Below are 22081 nucleotides of genomic sequence, written 5' to 3'. Positions count from 1 at the left end.
CTCCAGATCTTCCTTTGGTACAATGAACTGTAGGCCAATGTTAATGCCGTAGGCAACTCCATATTGTAGAAACAGTCCATGAGTCTATTTATGTCCAGGTAAATGTCTGCTAAAATCGAACTATTTGTAGGAAATACAGACAACCTTCATAAAGCCCCTCCTCCTTGATAAGTATATGTGGGTGGCTGTTTTAGATTTGTTAGCTCTACAGACATTCAAATATTGGACGTCTCTGAAATGCCGGAATTAATGGGTTCTGCTGAATACAGTTCTGTGTAAAGTTGTCAGGGGGCTTGATATTGACTTGAGAAAACTTGGAACTTCAACCCTAGTTTTCAGCTACAACAAGAAGGATGTCATTGATCTATTAGGATAAACTGCAGATAAGAACTACCTTTAAGTGTTTGATTTCGATTTACAGTTGAATGTGTCAAACCCTGCAGAAATTAATTTAGCTTTTGCCTTAACCTTTCTGAATATTTAGGATAGGTGTTGTTTTTGATGGCATACACACCTGAAATAACTGTTTAGAGACCTCATTCTTCAGAGACTATATAATACCCAACAGTACAATAACATCTGGAAATAGAAGACAGCTGTAAAGGGCTTTAAACAAACATGTTCTGTCTTACTGCTGACATAATGAAGAGACACATATGGAACTTCATGTTCCTAAAGAAATGTGTTGGTCTGCAAATAGAAAAGCAAAATGGAGAAATCCAAGCAATTAATTTCCATACTGCATTAGGTATGGCCAGTCTTCGCGAACGAAGATTTGGGAAAGGTCTTTTACCCTTCGAGCCTGCGCAGTGGATTTTTTAGGTGAGACACAGTGTGCGCTGAGCTGAGCCCACCCTTTAATCCTGAGGTTCATCTGCCGGGGCCGAGCAAGCTTGGACAGTGGCAGTGAGGTCCTCAGGATGTAGGTTTGTTTAGAGTGACCTTCTCTTAGATGGATGGCCTTACAGGGCTGACGAGCTCCATCTGCCCGGGGGACTCCTCTGACCGGGAATCGAACCCGGGCCGCGGCGGTGAAAGCGCCGCATCATTAGAAATATGCTGATCTGAATAGGAACTCTAAAAATGCATAATTCCTTTTAGCAGAGATCATAAATCATGGGCTTTTCAAGGCTATTAAAACAAATACTATCCACACTGGCAGAGCTGTTTTTAAAATACTTTTATTAACTAATAACTTGTGCTATGTATTGAAAAATATGGTCTCCCTTATCAAATTATTCAATTTACTTCAAAAAATTTCATACTCAAATTTTCTAATGCTATGCTTCTAAATTTATGGATACATAAAATAAAATGCTTTTAAAATCAGGATGAAATGCGGAAGATAAGAACTGTGCATGCAATGATATGATACTATCCATAAGACATTCAAACAGATGCGTAACCCCAAATTTTCATTTTTATTTTTTTTTCCTTTGGAATTAATAATGTGCCTTGTTTTGATTTTTTTTTTTTTAATGTCTAGATTTAAAAAAAATATTTTCAGATAAATTATTGTGGAAAGACTTCATAAAAATTTCTGACACTAACAACTTTACTTGTTCAGAATATTATGTTGAACTATATTTTCTACTAAAGCAGTATTAATAAAAGTATCAAAGTTTTCTCCAGTTATTGTATAAAACATATTTCATGACTGAAGTCTGTTCAAATGAGAAAAAGGTTTAAAATGTTCCTTCTTCAGAAAATTGGAAAGAGCTCTGAGAATCCTGAAATCTTAATGAAAATCCTCTTTTTTTCCCCTCAAAATTGAAAAATTAAAAACGCTTTTGTGTGGATTATAGGAAAGGAGATAAAGTTTTTGAAAACACTTGAATTTTTTTGGGGAGTTCATGTGTGTAATAATAATGATTTCAATGTAAAAGTGAAGCTCTGCTAACAAAAGAAGTATAAACCTCTTATTTTTAGCGGTAAAAGAAAATAAAGGGAAGAATGATTCATTTGGATACCTATATATATGAAGATGGCATTTACAGACTTTGATGTTCTTCCCAGAAACGTCAAAGCATTTTGCATATGCTCATGTAACGTAAATTTGCAAATAACCATTGAAAAAAACAAGTGTGTATTGATACCACTACTTTACAGCAAGGTGAGAGAATAACAGAGCAGACACTGATTTTCCTGGTGTTACACACAAAACCACTGTCAGAGTAATGGAAATAGCTAAAACTATTAATTTCTTTTCCTTGTTTTTAGTCATGAAATCCTAACTTCTCCAGTGTGATTGAAATCTGACGTTAAAAGTGGCAAATGACAGATGGAATGAAGAAAAAGTAAATGGTTGTATTTCAAGATAATGAAGCCTCACTTCAGTGAAAATTTATGTTTAAAAGTTGTATTTTGTGATCAGAGTAGTCTTTTTTAGGGGGCTCTTGGGACATTGAATTTGTGACACCGTGTTCAAAACAATCCTTGAGTTGCTGGAATTTGCTTTGAATAAAATAGTGAATAAAGTAGCCTAGAAGATTATCCTGCATTCGAGATATAAATTTGTAAGACCATACCTTTTTCTCTTAACAGGAAGAGTCAAACTGCAACAAAACTATCTGCTGGCTAGAAAGAAAGGAATGCTTCAGCTAGCAGGGTTTATAAAGTTGGTGACCTACCTCCACACTTTTATGTCCTGTCTTAGCCCACAGCAATGTTTATAAACACCCTTAGGTGAGGGATAGGATCTCAAGCTCAGCGAAAGCATCCGGGCAACATTGAGTTGCTGACATAAGCAGGAACCATGGAAGATGTGGGAGCCTCTGCTATTCCTCTTTATTGCGTGACCTAGACGAAAGCTTACCTGTATTTCCAGAAAAAAGAAGAGAGGGACAAATTTTCCCCTTGCCCCCTTATACAACTGTCTGTGGATTATTTCATAATAATGGAAAGTTTAGCCAAGACGAAGTTTCTTGATTAATGCAGATCTTGGTGGATGCAGATGATGGTGTGGCAATGACAATGCAGATCTATGACATGCAGATTTCAGCCACCTGGTGGCTACAATCCTCAGATCTAGCCACTATGAGTAATTTTATTGTCACTCTCAGTTGTTATGTAGTTATGTTACTCAGTTATGTTACTTAATATATGTCACTGTCTTGGCTAATAGATACCACTTACATTACATTTGTGGCCACTTACATTCTGTCCACTCTCCTTAGCCATCAAGTCAAGCCTGAAGTGCCATTTAACAACTCTTTTTCAGCAACCAGATCTTAAAAGCCTGCCCTGATACCTTAATCACTATTGCACAGAACTTGGTGTGCCTCAGGAGGAAATGTCACCCTGCTTCTTTTCATGCCAAAAGAGAAAATGGCTTGAGTATCACGAAGCAGCTGAACTCACAAGGAAACGTGGAGCTAGGCCAGAGCCTATTCTGTTGCCCTCTATCACTCCAAATAAGATAATCAACAGAATAGTCAACCAGAACTGTGAAGTCTGAGAGTCAAAACCCAAACCCCTGCAATCCAAATGATTTCCCCTACTTCATCCTGGATAAGTGTTGCTGGTGGGTGCTACAGACTGGTTGGTCCCTCCAGATTGTTGGAGGGGTGCTGCTGTTTCCAGTTTGATTTAGTGGATATTTAGACACTATCAGGGCTTAGGGTGAGATTTTTTTGACCTGTTTGGCAGCCACTGCATATACATTCTTTGATTTCTCAGAAGAGACTTCTGAAAGAATTAAATATCCAGGAAAATGGAGATTCAGAGATTTTGTAACACTGAGCTTAACTCTGGTGCAGCATGAGTGTTGTTTAATTGATTGCGTTACTGTCTACACATTATCTAGTATGTCCTGTCTTCCTTAGTATTTTTAATAGCTTAGACTATATTTATTTAATAGCCTTGATAACTAAAAATATCCTTAGGTTTAGGATTTAAACATTACATTTTAATAAGGATATACATTGTTTAGGGGGAAAGCGTTTTCTCTGATATTCTGTGATTGTAGTTTATGACTTGTCTACCTCTCAAGCTGATTTTAATATTTTTCATTAAATTTAGTATATTCTTTCTTCCCAAGAGCCCTGCCTCTTCATTATAACCATTTCCATCAATGACAAGATCACAGAGCATTTTTAATGTTAAATAGAAGGATAGAAATTAGTACTTAAAGGGTGAGACTATTAGTATTTCTGAGTGCTTCTATGTATTCATCACTGCCTGATACAGATCAGTATTAATAATGGGAGCAGCCAGACATAATCCATCTGCTGGATATTCCTTTTCTCTCTATGCAGTGACTGCCTTGTCTTCTTTCTCAGACACTGCCTGTTCCAGTCTCCAGACAGGAAATCCAGACATGGCCATTCATCAATGCTGCTATAATCTGTCTGATTTTATTAGCTTTTGAATTTTATCACCAAAATGAATAGGAAGGGGGGCAAGGAGAACCAAACAGTACGATTCTCCCATAGTTATGCATTCTCTTCAGTACTGTGGATTCAGAACAGACAAAAATTAAGAAATGAGAAATAGTTGGCAAGTTAACTACTCTCTTGCCACCTCCCCCTACTAGGACCCCCCTCCACATTCCCCCTTATTTTTAAGAGCTTGACATATTTTAAAATCTTGATCTATTTATTTAACAAATACATGTCATGTCCTGCAGTTGCTGTAGTTGGTTGATTGATCTTTTTCCTTTATTTTAGACTTCATGCTGAACATTGAATATTCTGTGTTATTATGAGACTCGCCTAGGGTTGCATCTTGTTTTGAACAGCAGACACAAATAGCTGTTGGAAATTGAGTTATTTGGAGTTGCTACGTAGAGTGAGGCATTCCAGTGCCTGTTGTCCCAGTTGAATATATCCTAATTGGAATAACTGGTTGAGGCAAGGAATGGTTAACCATGTAGATTCCAATGGAGAGAGAGCATGAGCAGACTAAAGCCTTCGTTTATTTCTGGCAAAGCAACATAAACTGTTTCAACTCAGAGCACCACAATAGGAAATCGCTGAAGGAGATTCATATTTTAATTGCCCCAGTACCAAGTTTCTGGTGAGGCAGAGAGGGTAAAATTTATGGTTGGGAAAAAGTGTCTGCCTTGGAGCTGTGTGGAAACAACTAGATTTTCTCAAAGAGAGCAAGTTCTTTGCAGACTCCTATGGATATTCTGCTGTGGCAGTCTAACTGTAAGCTGAGTGTGGATTCATAGAAGTGTGGTGTGTGCATGAAATGAAGGAATTCCCTACTACTGTCCTTTGCAGGATTCTACAGAAGCGAAGGAGGAGTTGCCCGAGTTCTTCTCATGCCGTGTACGAGGCAGGAGAATAAATATAAGCACTTTATGATCATACATGATTTTCCTACAAGATTTTTAACACCCGTGAGCCATCTGCCCCACTGTCTCTCTCAGTGAAGGCATCAGAAGAAATTGGCCCAGAGGTCCTGTGACAGTTCTTTATTGACATACTGAGTTACTGGTAGGTTAAAGACATGCATGGTAAAACTTCTAACTTGTGCTTTGTTCACTGGTCTAGTCTTTCCACATGTTGTGTGAAAAACATTGGTTAATATATACTACTGTATATCTGAAATATTATCAGTATTTTTATATTAGGTTTTAAATCACCTCTTTCACCCCAAAATGCTAACCAAGAATGTGGATATACAAATAAATGAAATGTTGAAATTCAGTTTGCAAAGTATTCCTCAGTACCAAAAATATTAGTGCAAGTTTAATCAATTTCTTGGAATTTACCCTTCACTTAATATTTGACCGTGAAGACTGACCATATTTGCCTCAGGTAGCCTAGATATCAGCTTATTCTTTGCCTTCTGATGAGAAAGAGAGTCACATACATTGGCCAGTAATCGATTGATCATTTTTATTACTCAACTGAATCTTTAGGGGTTTTTGTATGTTAGTTTTCTAAGCAATTCACAATAATTTTAATTTGATCTATGTGTTCCTAAAGCAAAGCATTTTAAACTGCTCCCTCAAGAAATTGCTTGAGTTACATCTGACTACAATTAACTATAATTAAGGCTGTTAACACTTCATTGTCACAGTATTTTTTTTGTATACCATAGATTTTGGGGCAGAGACTTTGCTCTATTTTTGAGAGCTTATGCAAATGGACCCTGAGAATAGCTCAGTTGGTTAGAACATGGTGCTAACTCCAAGGTCACGGTTTGATCCCCATATAGGCGATTAATTTAAGAGTTGGACGCAGTGATCCTTGTAGGTCCTTTCCAACTCAGAATATTCTGTGATTCTGAAATATATATAGGTTCAGAAACTCTCGTACAAGTCATGATATGGGGCCTGGCAAAGTAGAATGTGTCTATCAGCTAGCAGAGATTTGTCCATTTTCAGATGGACAACTTTTAAAGAGTGAATATCATTCTGGGAGAATCTGGAGCTGTTTCAAACTCCATATCTCCATTTAAACTATTTTCAGTAAATTTATATGTCATTGATGTAATAAAGAAAATGTGATTTTAGTATTTTTACTTTGAAACAAACATAATTGTTTTTTTATCTCTTTGCCTACAGAGGCATACAGAAGTGTCTAGATGAATACAACTGAATAATTAGGCACTTCAATGCACACAAATAGTAAAGACCATTGGATCTTTTGATATGTAATGTGTATGTACAATGTAGTCAACAAAGCAATATTATCCCTATTTTTCACTCAGAAACCAAATCTGTACATATTGAATGTAAACTCTTGATCAATTTTTGTTAGTATTTGAAGGCAGTTTGACTGCCTGAGCATGCTCTCAAAATTCTGTATTGTCATTCATTTGTATGGCATTTAATATTTATCACTTAGCTGAATGAATACTGCTTCATAACTGTGGAGTAAACTGAAAAGCAAATTCATCTGGGAACTGTTTACTCTGTGGAGCTGTCCATCTGTTTAATCTGTCAGGACGCTCACTCAGACTCTTGATCTTCAGAAGTGTCCTGGTTCCTGCCACGACAGTGTTAATTTTGGCAGTAGCCAGGAGGGTGCATGGCCAGGACCTGGAGGTTGTTCTGTACCACCTCATGTCATTGCCAGTGATGAGGGGAAGGGAATCTCTTCGGGGTTGGCAGTGTGGCAGAGGGAGCAGTTGGATATAGTCTATTGTTGGTGAGTTTCCATGTGAATCGTTCTTTTCTTTTACGCTCTGTCATTACTATTGTTGCTATTACCATTAATTTTCTTATCTAATTGAAGTTTCCAGTAAATTGTTATTATCTCAGCCTGTGATCTTTATCTTTTGTGCTTCCAATTCTCCTCTGTGTCCTGCCACAGGGGGAAGTGGGAGCGAGTGAGAGGCACAAGGTTTGAAGAGTCTCAGTGGGAGCACTGAATTGGGGAATATAGTTCCTAAACTTTGACAAGAAGCAACATAAAAGCAATAAATTAACTTTCAAAAAACCATACTTATTTAGGTATACCCTCCGTTCGCAGGGTATTTGAGCTCCAGCCCAGCACACATCTGTTCTCTAACAGAGGTTAGAAATGCCAACGTTATTGAAACAGAATCTGGAAAAGGCATCAAATTGATGTCTTTAAAAAGAGGCAGATTCATTTTGCAACTTGCTTGTTTCCATGATGAAATAATAACATTCAAACTTAGAATGATGTTAATAACATTTTTTCAGAATGATATATAGCAGTCTGCAATAGCAGCATTGCTATGTGGTTTGCTGTTTTCTATAAATTCCCTTGGCATCATAGTGTCAAGTGCCATTACCGTGGCTTTGCTGGTTTTGCACTTTGGTATGGTATGTGAAACAGAGTACAGATCAAAGCAGCTTTTGCAGTACTTGATGTGTCTGGCATTTTGGTATGTCTGTAATTCTGTAAAAAACATGTCCACTGAAACATCTGTAAAGAGTCTAAAGTTTTGTACTTTAAGTCTACAAACAGTAGAATTGCACATTTATATAAACCTTGCATAAAATGGAGCCTATGGGAGAGAATTCTTTATTTTCAATTCCTCATTTTTTGGAAAACCAAGAGCTGCTCCATTGCAGTTTACCAGAACTGGAAATACAGAAATATAGGTATAGTTATTTGGAATAAAAATCCTGATCAGGGGAATGAGGATTTCTTTCAAAAATTATACAGTCCAAAACTCAGTTTTTTCAAGTTCATAACATAGTCACTGATGGCCTGTGGGGTACAACTTCTGTATACAATGGCTTTGTTCTCAAAATACCCATGCAGAAATTGTGAACTCATATTTGATCTTTTTGCCCTAAAGAGTTCAAACCTACTCCCCTGTCTTTTAAGAGTCAACTCAAAACATCATGCTGCAATCTGTTTGCAGAGCTGGCAGCCTCCACATCTCTTCTTGGAGTTAAGAAAGTATTTGCAAAAAAAAAGGTAAGATTCCAGGGACAGGAAGACAAGTAGAGGAATAAAGTGAGTGCTTGTGCTAAAGAGTAATTCAGTTGTCAGTAAAGTCCTACAGTAGAGGAGCAGTAGGTCACCAGTCTTGATCCAAGAACTGCTCCCTATAACTGGAGTACCATCACTGCTCCAGCAGCTCCATTTTGAGAGAAAGCAGTGCTTTCTAGGAAACTGAATGTATCCAGGATGTGAGAATTGTAGTCCTAAAATGCCTAAATGTTATTCTGAAATCAGGCATTGGATAAGAGTCACTGTGTTACTGAAAAAGGTTTTAGAACTATAGGATTACTAAAGGCTATTTGAAGTAATTACTGCATAAATTGTGGTTTTAAACTATACGTAAAGACAGGAGAAAGAAGGTCAATGCACACCTTAGAAAACACTTAAAAAAAAAATGATTTTTGTTGTTTTTGTTTTAAGCTAATTTAAAAAGCCATTAACATCCTTTATTGAAAAAAAGTATTTGAAACAATAGGAAACTCTAATCAAATCAGATGGTCATTGTCATGTATGAGGGAGTGTGTAAGATTGATTATTAATTTGAATTAGATAGAGGGTTTCTCAAAGTATTGTTTCAATTTAAGAAACTGCCTGGTTGTAGTGGTTTGACCTTGGCTAGTTGCCAGATGATCACATAGTCATTATCTCATTCCCTCTCTTCTCCCCTCCTTGTCAAAAGGACAGAGGGAGAAAATTGGATAAAAAAGCTTGTGGGTTGAAATAAAGACAAGGAAATCACTTACCAATTACACTCACAGCAAAACAGATTTTACTTGGGGAAAAGCAATTTAATTTATTGCCATTTAAAATAAATTAGGATGGTGACAAATAAAACCTGAAATTAAAACACCTTCCTTCTCCTCTCTGATTTTTTCCCATGATCGAGTGCACTCCTTTGTTCCTGATTCCTTGATCTCTTTCCTCCCTCGAGTGTCACAGGGTGGATGGGGTATGGGAGCTGTGGTCAATCCCTAACAGCTCCTTTTAGCTTCTCCTTCCCTCTCACAGTTTTCCCTGTTCTAGCATGGGTCCTCTCCAAAGGCTTCAGTCCTTCAGCAAATATCTGCCTTCTCTGCTTTGGGGTCCTCCACGGCCTGCAATGTGGATACCTGTTACACTGTGGTCACTTTGTGGGCAACAAGGAAATATCTTCTCCCTTGTGGTCTCTGTCACAGCTGTAGTAGAATCTTTGCCCCAACACCCGGACGCCTGCTCCTAGTACATAAGTAATCAAGATGAAAGTGAGGACACACAGCTATATAAAAATATATATTTATAGAATCATAGATTAACAGTTGGGTTGGGGTTGTCTGCCAGAATTTTTTCTTACTGGGAAATCTCTTAATGACATGAAGTTGGTGGAGTGAGGCCTCCTACCAACAATCTAACCTACAGCAATTCAGCAAATGATCTGAGTTTAGAAAAGGGTGTGCATGAAAATGAAGCCAGCAAAATGCCTGTCTGGCAATTTCTATTGTATATACTTAGCGTTTTGTGATAGATACTCAAGCACCCACTGGTTTCTCTTCTAAAGAGACTAAGTCTGGTGCCAAGGCATTGTCTAGAGCACCCCAGAGGGTGCTAGAGCAGTACAGAGGTAAGGTCCTCTACAGAGTGCTTAGCTCCCTGCCTATGCATGAGGTATATCTAAGACCATCAACTGGAGTAAAGTTCTTTTTTGGTTAATATGCAATGTGGACATAAGGGCCTAGAACCAGTAGATAGCAGTAAATCAACCACCAAACCTACCCCCCTTCATACCACCCTAAAAGGTAATGGTCACACTCTGGATCCAGCACTTCTTAGTGAAATCCTGTTGCCAAACAAGGAGTGCACATGGAGCTCTCTTTCTGCTGAGGCAGTAGGAATAAAGGAATAGCAATTATTTTTATTCAGAAATGCCAATCCCAACACACAGCTCTGAATTATGATACTTTATTTCTAACCTTTCTCCAACTCATTCTAGGAAAGTTATTCACAATAATTTCTTGGATTTTCATGTTGCTTTTAGTCTTTCTACATACATTATTAGTGTCTTCCTTTTTAGGTCTTTCTTCAGGGAATATTTCTGCTTGAATGGCTTATTTGTACTTTAGGCTACATAATAGAGATATGCCTTCCTTTTTTTCAAGCTAGTTTGCTTAACAAAGGAATTGATTTGACCTACATACATGCCAGTCAGAGATTAGACAGATAAGAAATTCTTACTAAAAGAAGAAATCAACAGGCAGCAACTGTGAATGATTTAAAATAGGAAGAATAGAAGTGAAATACATATGAATGGGCTGCTTCATTTCCTTGAAACAAGATTATTTACTTGTGTCAAGCTGCAGGAAAATATGATTCTTAGCTTGATGGTAGAGGAAAAACATATAGCAAAGAATGTTGTTTATATTCCAGCTGCAGATTCCTCTAGATAGCTCTTAGTTAGTGTCTTCTTGCCTATCACAGTGATATGTACAGGACCATTACAGCAGACTTGAATAATCCCTTCTACTTCTGAAGTGCAACAAAATATGTAAGTGTATTGTAGCTGTATTGTTTCAGGAGCAAAGTTTAAATAGACAGATCTCTCGTCCCCTGTTGTATTGCACATATTAACTTCAGTCATTCCATATCTTACATTATTTATAAGCAAGAATTCTTCAACAAAATTATTATATATCCCTAGCAGGGTGTCCTGCTTTCAACTAGAAGAGAGTTAACTTCTTAGTAGCTGTTACAATGCCGTGTTTTTGATTCAGATAAACTAGGAAGGAGCATAGCTGGGACAGGTGACCTGAATTGAGCAAGGGGATATTCCACACCATAGAACTTCCTGCCCAGTATATAAAATGGGGGAAGTCACCCAGAAGGGGGGGTCATTCAGGGTTTGGGAAGTGTGGTCTGGCATCGATCAGCAAGTAGTGAGCAATTGTTCTGCGCATCACTTTTTTTTCCCCTTTTTATTATCATCATTATTATAATTTAAATTATTACTGTATTTTTACTTTTTTTTTTTTCAATTATTAAGCTGTTGTCTCAACCTACAAGTTTTATTTTTATTCTCCTCCCCATTCCATTGGGTTGTGGTAGGGGGAGAACGGGGAATTGAGTGAGTGGCTGCATGGTGCTTAATTTACAGCTAGGCTTAAATCATGAGATAGGGTTAGTCCAAACAATGTCTCACAGAGTTCCCTTATCATGGAATCATAGAATGGTTTGAGTTGGAAGGAACCTTTAACAATCATGTAGTCCAACCCAAGTCCTTGGGCAGGGACAGCTTCCACTAGACCAGGTTGCTCAAAGCCCCATCCAAACTGGTTTTGAATACCTCCAGGGATGGGATGTCCACAACTTGTGTGGGCAACTTGTTCCAGTGTCTCACTACCCTCATTGTAAAAAATTTCTTCCTTATATTGTCTAAACATACCCTTTGTTAGTTTAAAACATTACCCCTTGTCCTGTCCCTGCAGGCCCCAGTAAAAAGTCTGTTTTTCTCGTAAATCCCCTAAATATATTGAAAGGCTGTGGTAAGGTCTCCCTGGAGCCTTCCGTTCTCCAGACTGAACACCACCAGCTCTTTCGCCATAGCAGAGGTGTTCCACTCCTCTGACCATTTCCATGTCCCTCCTCTGAAGCCACTCTAACAGGTCTATGTTTTCTTGTACTGGGGACATCAAAGCTGGAGATAGTACTACAGGTGGAATCTCATGAGAGGAGAGCAGAGGGGAAGAATAATCTCCCCCAACCTACCATCCACACTTCTTTTGATTCAGCCCAGGATATGGTTGGCTTCCTGGGCTGTGAGTGCACATTGCTAGCTCATGTCCAATTGTTCATTCATCAGTGTCCCCAGGTCCTTCTCCTCAGGGTTGCTGTCAATCCATTTATCCCCCAGTCTGTATTCATACTGGGGATTACTCCAATCCAGCTGCAGCACCCTGAGGTTTACACAGGTTGACTCCTCAAGCCTGTCCAGGTCCCTCTGTGTCTGTCATGATGACATCCCTTCCCTCAACTGAATTGACTGCTCTCAGTTGGTGTCATCTACAAACTTGCTGACTGCACACTCAATCCCACTGTGTCATTGATAAAGATAATAAATAGTATTTGTCCCAGTGCGGACCCTTGAAGAATACCACTCGTTATTGGTTTCCACTTCAACATTGAGCGATTGACTATAGCTCTTCGGATGTGTCCACCAACCCAATTCTTATCCATCTAACAGTCCATCTGTCAAATCCATATCTTATGAATTTAGCCTCAAGAATGTTGTGGGCAACTGTATCAAAGACCTTACAGAAGTCCAGGTAGGTGACATCCATAGCTCTCCCTTTTTCCACTGATGCAGTCACTCCATTGTATAGGACCACTAGATTAATTCAACACTCCACCTAGTTTATCCCACCTAGCTGCTAGGTAATGGTGGTTTATTCTGATAATTTTTTATCCCCTAAATGTTAAAATACAGGATTTCCTATAGGTTGTACTTCCTTATTTCTAGGAGGTAGAAAGAGTTACCACTTTATCTGTGAAGAAATTTTTGTATGTATGTTAATCTGAGGTGAAAACATCATCTCTAGACTTCAGGCAAGTTTTTGGAACAGAGGTATAATCATATGACAGGTAAATATCTCTGCTCTGATTTTATTTTCATTAGCAGAGTGCTCATGTGGTACCTTGCCTTGAATGTAGGCTAGCGACCAGCAAGAGTGTTCCTCTTGCTGGAGTCTGTGCTGGCAAATTTTCATTACTGCTATCTCATGCTAGTAAACTTAAACTGGAGCAGTTATGCCTTCCTGTGTTCAAATGCAGCTTCACATGCAATGCAGATAAATCTTTGCTGGGAGACATTAATTTCTACTAATGTGTTCTCTGAGAATTAGCTGCCTCAGCAAAGGTTGTTGTTTGGTCTCCTTCAGTAGTCAGTGGAGATGTACATTGGTACCTCCCCAGCGTAATTCATCCTACTGGGCTTAGACATCCAAACTAGGAAGCTGCAAAGCACTCTCCAGAGGGATCAGTCCCTTTCAAACCTTTTAAAAAGCATTAAGTTAGAGTTCCATCCAAAAGTTCCACTCTTGATATCAATAAATTAATCTTATTAAAGCAAATACTTTTGATTTTTTTTGATATTTAACTAAACATTGAGAAAGCTTAGGAACGTGTATAAACAAGTATGCTTTATGCCCTTTATCAGTTTTCATTGTCATTTTTAGTGAATTGAGGGTACCTTTGTGTCAGTTTGACCTGTGTATTTCACATAGCATCAGTCTTTCTTTGCCTTTGTCCTTTTCAGAGAGGAGTTCTTGTTACTGAAACACCTTTTAACCCTTAGTTAACAGGTTAGAATGTTGTTTAAAATGAAGTGTATAGACTGAAATTTGTATTAGCTATCATAAGTCTTTGTCATTTTTCTTCTTCGTAATTTTGAGATTTATTAAAATGAATCATGCTTAACGCGTTTTATTATTGTTCCGTGCTCTAAAACACAGTAAAACAGTAATCCGAGAATCGATGAAAGGCAGACTCATGTCTTATATGCATTCTGGAGTAGTCTAAGCATTGCTTTACTAGCTTACATTGGCTACAAAGTTATTCACTTCTGAGTGTCCTTGTTTGTAATAATGAAATAATTGTAAACAAACTGATACCCGAAATTTTCGTGGTCATTATCTTACTTTTATGCAGCCTTCTCATTAAAAAATAAGCAAAATAAAGAGTAAGATTAATGCATTGGTTCACAAAGGGAATGTATTATAACTGACCTTAAGTCATGATCAATTAGGTTATTTTCCCCAGTAATTATTACAGGAATAATCACCTTCATAAATTTGATGATGATTTTTAGAGAATAAAGTTTATGAATTAATTTTTTCAGAACATGCCATATAGAAGAAAAAGCCCAAAACTGGAGGAAATCTGGATCGATTGTGAACCCGATTAGTGTGACAAAAGAACTTACACTGGTACAAATAGGTGTTGTGTTCACTGTTGAAAAGCATTTAAAAATCTTTCTACTACCTGACTATCACAATATGGTACTGTGTTTACTCTTTTTAAATTGTCAAAATGTGAATTAGTAAGTTAATCTTAATAGGATACTTAAGGTAAACATGCTAAATCTCTTACTGAGTATGACCTTCAATAAGCATTTGGTAATAAAGCAGCTCATTTTCTATGGATAACTCTTTACTTAATTCTGTAGTTCAGTAACTATGATTATGTAAAAGTCAACAACAGTTTAAGTCATGATCCTCCTTCATGTCACGATTTATACAGCAGATGAGACTTTCTCAGCAAATAAAGATTTTGAGTGAGCTTTAGTTGAAAAGACAATTGAAGTTATTGGTTTTAGTATTTTGGTTTTGCCTTTTCCTTTGCTCCTGTAATTTCAATACTTGAGCCTTTGGATGCTGAGAGTTTCGTATCACTCCAAGGTTAATGTGAGTAAACAGTATTGTGGATATATTTAATAGAACCAGACCCCAGACACCAAAAAAATTCACATGGCAACAACTATCACAAAACCTTATTTTGTGCTGCATATATGTGAAATGAAATCCAGAATTTCCAATAGGTCATAGGAATGCATTATAAACAAAAGAAGAGGCAAACTGAAGACTTTATTTTGGTGTTCACCCCTTTTATTTGGAACACATTAAGGGGGATGGGGGATTAAGTGGTCAGCAGCTGAGCGAAATTAGTGGGGAAAGCAACTCAGAGAAGGAAAATTAAGGAAAATAGAAGTGATTTGTTGAATGAGACAGAAGTGATTGCAAGAATAGAGGCAAAACGGAATGAGGAAATCCGTAGCTTGTGTATTGCAAATAAAAAATGGAGAACTAGGAAGTGAAGCGAAAGGACTAAGTCTTCTAGCAGCTGATGGAGATTATTGTTTTATGATAACTTGCACCAAAACGAAGTTGTAATTAATTTGGCAAAGGAGAGATACATGACTACTTTTGTTGACACGCCCTGTTACAACCACTGAAAAAATTATTCTCAAAAGAAAATTACCTTGCCTTGTTCGTGATGTATCGCCTCAGGTCAGCATGTTCTTCCTGAGAATCTCCAGTGCTCCATACCCCTCCCTCAGCTGGAACTTCCAGACCTGATGTGGCCAGGGTAAATATAAGAGAATGATCCCACTTTCCAGAAATAACCTTGATCTTCTGAAGACATACAATCTAGGTTGACAAGTAGGCAAATTCCTAAAAAAATCAAGCAAACATGAACTTGTTTTTTAGGTGTCGGAATCTGAGCCAAAAGCATAGTACTCTTAAACAGAAGAATTAAGTAACAAATTGAACTAAAACTATGTTATGGTTTATGTGAATATCTACTCCCACTTTAATGATGATTACTTCTTCACTGTAGTCTTAAAAGGTCAGGGTTGAAAAAGGGCAATATGGTAAGGTCAGAATTTCTTCCAGCAGATGAAATATGCATAGCTTGGCTGGCCTTTGCCCTGTAAATACAGGGAAGTTTAAAAAATGTCAACATTAAGTATGACAAATACTATTGATTTTTCTTGTTAGATGAACCATCTGCCTTTTTGATGCTAGGATGAATTATGTCTACTTCTTGTCAGTAGCAGTGGTGGTATTTGTTTTTTTTTTATCCTGACTGCTCAAAATTTGTCCTCATTGAAGGTCGGCATTCCTGGAGCACTAGAAGTTTCTGTAGGCTTGTGGCATGGACAAACCACCGGGCTTTGCTGGTGGTAAAGGTTACTGCCCTCAGCTCCTTGTTTTGCTGTCAAAGACGATTGCCCTTTTAAATCTGCCTGCACACTGCTTATGTGAGCACTCCCATTTTTTCCCACAAAAAAAAAAAAGGGCTAGGCTAATTTAAATAGTTTAAAACAACAGTTCTGATGGACTGTCTTCTTTTTTGATGAGTGCATTTTGATGAGTGCAACCTTTTAGAATCACAGAATTGTTTAGGTTGCAGAAGACCTTTAAGATCATCTAGTCCAACCATTAACCCAGCACTACCAAGTCCACCACTAACTCATGGCCCTAAGCAACACATCCACATGTCTTTTAAATACCTCCGGGGATGGTGACTCAACTACTTCTCTGGGCAGCCTCTTCCAGTACTCCATTTTGGTGAAGAAATTTTTCTGAGTATCCAATCTAAACCTCCCCTGGTGCAACTTAAGGCCATTTTCTCTTGTCCTATCACTTGTTTCTTGGGAGAAAAGTCCATCTCACCACAACCTCCTTTCAGGTAGTTGTAGAGAGTGATAAGGTGTCCCCTCAGCCTCCTTTTCTCCAGGCTAAACAACCCCAGCTTCCTCAGCTGTTTCTTATCAGTCTTGTGCTCCAGACCCTTCACCAGGTCCTTTGCTCTTCTTTGGACCCACTCCAGCACCTCAGTGTCTTTATTGTAGTGGGTGGCCCAAAACTAAAAACAGGATTTGAAGCATGGCCTCAACATTGCTGAGTAGAGGGGGATGATCATTGCCCTGGTCCTGCTGACCACACTATTTCTGATACAAGCCAGGATTCCATTGGCCACCTTGGCCACCTGGGCACACTGTTAGCTCATGTTCAGCCAGCTGTCAACCAGCATGCCCAGGTACTTTTTCACTGGGAAACTTTCCAGCCACTCTTCTTCCAGCCTGAAGCTCTGCATGGGGTTGCTGTGAATGATATGCAGGATGCAGCACTTGGCCTTGTTAAACCTCATAAAATTGGCCTTGGCCCATTGATCCAGCCTGTCCAGATCCCTCTTTAAAATCTTCCTGCCCTCCAGTGCATAAACACTCCTGCCCAGCTTGATGTTGCTTGCAAACTGACTGAAGTTTCCCTTGATTCCTTCATCCAGATCACCCATTAAGATGTTAAATAGGACTGACCCCAGAACTGAGCCCTGGGGAACACCACGAGTGACTGGCTGCCAGCTGAATGTAACTGCATTCACCACCACTCCCTGGGCCTGCATATGGTGTCTGATCACACTGAAGGTGATCTGCTCCATGACTTTCCCCTGCGCTGAGTTCAGGCTGACAGGTCTGTAGCTCCCTGGATCCTCCTTCAGACCACTCTTTCAGATGAGCATCGAATTTTCTAATCTCCAGTCAACTATGATCTCTCCAATTAGGTAGGGTTGCTGGTAAATTATAGAAAGTAGCTTGGTAAGCACTTCTGCCAGCTCCCTTGGTATGCTGGGGTGGGTTCCTTCCAGCCCCAGAGACTTGTGTCTGAGTGGCGTAGCAGATCACTGCTTGTTTTCCCTTGTAATATGGGGGCTTCAGTCTACTCCCCATTGCTGTCTTTCAGCTCAGGGGGCTGGGTTCTCCCAGAACAAGTGGTTGTAAAGACTGGGGCAAAGATGGCATTAAGTACCTCAGCCTTTTCTTCATCCTTTGTCATTATGTTTCTTCCTGTATCCAATAAAGGATGGAGATTCTCATCAACCCTCCTTTTGTTGCTGATGTCTGTACAGAAACATTCTTATTGTCTTTTATGGCATGGCCAGATTAAGTTCTAGCTGGGCTTTGGTCCTTTTGATTTTCTCCCTGCATAACCTCACAACATTCTTGTAGTTCTCCTGGGTTGCCTGCCCCTTCTTCCAGAGGTCTCTCCTAAACTTTCCTTTTTCGTTTCTGAGTTCCAGTCAGAACTGTCGGTTCAGTCAGATGACTACTGTTTGCAGAGAGCAGCTCTCTGTATATCTGTGGAAGGAAACAACCAGGTATACTTTACCCTTCACCCAGAATTTAACTAACTTTTTTCCTATTGAAAAGAGTATTTCAATATAAGTTCTAGAAATCTCCGCTATCATATTTTGGAATCTTTCCCTTAGAAAAAAATGCACTGATGCACCTGATGTTCAACACATGATCACTGATGTGATGGATATTTCCATTTTATAATTACTGAATCAATCAACTGTAACTTAGGTAAAGTATAAGCTGTCTTCTGAAGTACATGGGCTTTATGTGTTCAGAACATTACAGCATGATTTATAACACTGAATTACTGTAGCTTGCTCAAAATGAGTTGGAGAGTAAACAAATTATTTGCTACATCTTACAAGCACAGTGGTCAATAGTGTCATAACAAAGTAGTTTGAGTGTGTATAGTCGTGGCACAATGGATAATGAATATTGCAAAAATAAATAGAGAATTTGATCAAATAAGCATTTCATGGAATTTTTTTTTTCTAAAACAGTTTCCAGACTGCTGTGAGGAACTAAATTGTTCTGCCATTCTTGGCTTACAAAAATGCTCATACTACTCATACTTTCACATTGCCCTGTGAAGTACTGAAGTGGAAAAATGATGAACTGTCACAGTTCTTGGAACACTTCTGCATTTGGGACGTGACAGGGTGTTTAAGCAATCTTGCTAAGTCAAGGACTAGGCTACTGCTGGACTTCTCTTTCAATTTTAATTTTCTATTTATCTTGATATAACCAATTTTAATAAAACTGTGAGTCAACGATACATTTGCTATAGACTTCTTGGCTCTGGTGTTCTTAATGTTTTGTTGTATATTCAAAGATTATGTTAAATGTTACAGAATTTTATCATTTATGAAGACAATTGTTTTAAGGAAGAACTCTTTCGCTGAAATAATTTAAATTATCTGAAATTCTTCCTCTTCTGTAAAATTTTGTCCCCTGTCTGAACACCAAATCTTTATCACACCAATCTTTTGAGATTGAAACTTTCGCTTTTCTCTAGATTTACGTGAAGTCTTGGAGAAATGTAAAGGAAAAGAACTTTACAGAAGAAACTTCACAATGCTCAAAAAGGATGATAATTGATGTTTACTTTAAACTTACAGTTTAAATACCAATCAACCTCAACCTCTTCCTCCCCTCCCCTCCAGGTAATGACATTTGGCTTCAGAATTGGTTTACAAAACTCTCTTTAATCCATTTTTGTAAGACAGTTTCATTGGAGATACTACGGTATTACAACAATGAAAAGTCATCATCACACCACCCTTTTATATTCTCTCATGGACCTGTGATTGTTACAAAGTGTTGTTTGGGTTTTTTTTACAATATTTTCTTTTGTATTTTTGGTCATTTTCCTTACTTACAGTTCTGGAAGCACTTTCATAGGTAAATGTACATGACACCAGAGTAGTTTTAAAAATCTGCTTGAATTTTATAGAAATATTTCCCAGGGTTTAATACTCAGCAAGGTTTGTACAAATACAAAAGAAGTAGCCAAGGGACTCTGACTCTGGAACCTCTTGGACCAAGGGCTGCCTCTGAAACTCTGAACTTAAAAACAGCTGATAGCGCTGTGTGCTCTAGATTTTTTCAATAATGAGGAGTCCCCTTGTGTTTTCAGACATCTTGTGACAAAGAGTTCCAAAATGTAACTGTGTTCCATGTGGAAAAAGATATATCCTTTAATGCATGTCTCTTGGTGCAAGAAATAATAACAGTTTTGCTTTTCACTAAACAACATATGTATCTAACATCCATACATTCAATGCTAAGGGAGTTCTGGATCAGAATTTAGATAGAAATTTAAACAAGCCTTTCTAATAGCTTTTCTGGAGAGTAGAGTTTGTATTTTTACACTTTACGCAGGAGGATTGAGTTATATACTATGTATGATGGTTCATATCACTTGAAGATATGAAACCTCAGTTTGGTGGGTTTCATGGAACATTGCCTATGTGATTTGGAGCAGCTCTCTGTATGGAGCATTGCCTATGCTCCACTTGTTGGAATCAGAAGAGCTACCAACTGCTGTTCCATTCATGCTTTTCAGATCATTACGTCTTTGATTTAGCCTCAGATTTGGATGCTCTGACTGGTAAAGAAAGGTTTACAATTTTTTTAATTCTTTATTCTTTTTTTTTTTTGCACAGATTCTCTCACCATATTCCTTCATAGGATCACTTCTCCAAGGGTAACTATGAGTAGAGGTTTGTACAGATACACAGTAGGGGAATGCAGATTTTAAATTCTTCAGTTCTCACTGAGTTTCTGTGGAAGTGACTCCACATAGCTGCATGTACTTTTCATTTTGCTGCCATCTTTGAAATCCTGACAGTGGTTGCAAGAACCGAGGAAGCCATCTGCTTTGAGGAATGCTGCCCTGGACTACACATGGGGATGCTCCAAGGCTTATCAATATGTGCAGTTTCCATTGTGATCCAGGATTACTAGTGGATCATGCCCGTTGTGTCAGTCCTCTGTATGTTACTATTCACCAAAGAAGTGGGAGTGCAGTGGGAAATCTATTTTAGACAGCTGAGTGTTTTTCATCTCTCAGCAATACCTATTAAGATCACCTGAATTCACTAGGAGGCAGTTTTAAGACTCTTAAGAGAATCAAAGAATTAGAAACAAACTTCAATCCTGGTAAAGCCTTTGTTATTTATTATAAATTTCTGTTTAAAATCCCATGAAAATTTAGATACAACATGTTTAGATTTTCTTAAATAATTCTGAACCCTGTAATAGTCCCATTTAAGACAACAGACTACTCACATGATAATCTGCAGTGCCTTCCTCTTTACAGTGGCATTTGTATGTACCTAGTCAGGAGTCTTTTTATGGGTTAAGTTAGCAATCTTCTTTGATAATTCGAGAATATTAGCTTTTACTAGTGTTATATATAAGATTTTACTTTTAAAAGGATTGCTGAGGTTGTTCCACTTTGACACTTTGCTGAGACTGTTAAAAACAAACTTGCAATTATTTTATCTGCTCTAGAGTTTGACTCGAAGCAATAATAACTTTAACAGAGAGGTTCAATTTCTTTTCACTAAACAATTTTGTTTAATAATCTTTTGCCATTTTTATAATAGAGAGTTGTATAATTGATGTTTATGATTTTGTCAAGAAGATGCAGTATTTTCCTAATGGATTTATTATGTGTTTTAATAACTGGGTAAAAGTGCTGTAGAGCTCAACTAATGTGCCCTGATGCAATCTTAAACATTGTAAGTTCCTATAGTACCTGAAGTGCTGGTGTTAGCCTGCAAGCTGAAATTTTGTAAGGGCTCTAAATCTTTTAATATGGATTTTTTTAACAACTGAACTCAGGATATGATTATATTTTAAGGTAATTTTTAAAGTGAATTGATAATTTGTGATCAGGTATGATGGTGATGAAAGGATGAACGGTTACACATTTTGTCATTTGTGAATTAAAATAAGTTTGGAAGGGATGTTGTGACTGCACACAGATCAGGTTCAAAACAAAGACACCTGTCCAGACCTTGCTCATCTCATGGGACCACAATGAGCTGATGTATAAAGGCTCCTAAATGAGCATTTTTAAATAGAAAGGAAGTTAAAACAGAGACACTTTTGATTTACCTTTAAAAGAAAGGATTAAGAAAATCCCGAAACAACAGACACCTGTCTCATAGGGACATTTATTAAATATGAAGAAGGTTTTAGGACAGCTTGTTTGAATGCTTGATTTAGAATGAATGCATTCCTTTCCCAATTAGACTGTGAGCCCATGTCTGCAGTATTTTAGGAAGTCCATTTTTAGTAACTAGAAAAAAACATAAAAGCAAGCACTTGAAGAGCAAAGAGAATTTGTTTGCTTTTTTTTATAAACAACTCTTTGAGATCATTGGTCTATATGGGTTCAACAAACTTCTGTCCTTTTTTTCTGCTGTAGTCAGGTATGCTACCATCATCTCTGCAGATATGAAAGGACTCAGGGCTGTGTTTTTGTTCCACACCTTCCTTTACACACTTTGGAAGTTGCATGCTAATAGCA

This window comes from Chiroxiphia lanceolata, chromosome 5 (genome assembly GCF_009829145.1).
Source record: "Chiroxiphia lanceolata isolate bChiLan1 chromosome 5, bChiLan1.pri, whole genome shotgun sequence".
In the NCBI taxonomy this organism is placed as follows: Eukaryota; Metazoa; Chordata; class Aves; order Passeriformes; family Pipridae; genus Chiroxiphia; species Chiroxiphia lanceolata.
Note: the sequence above shows the minus strand (reverse complement) of the source record.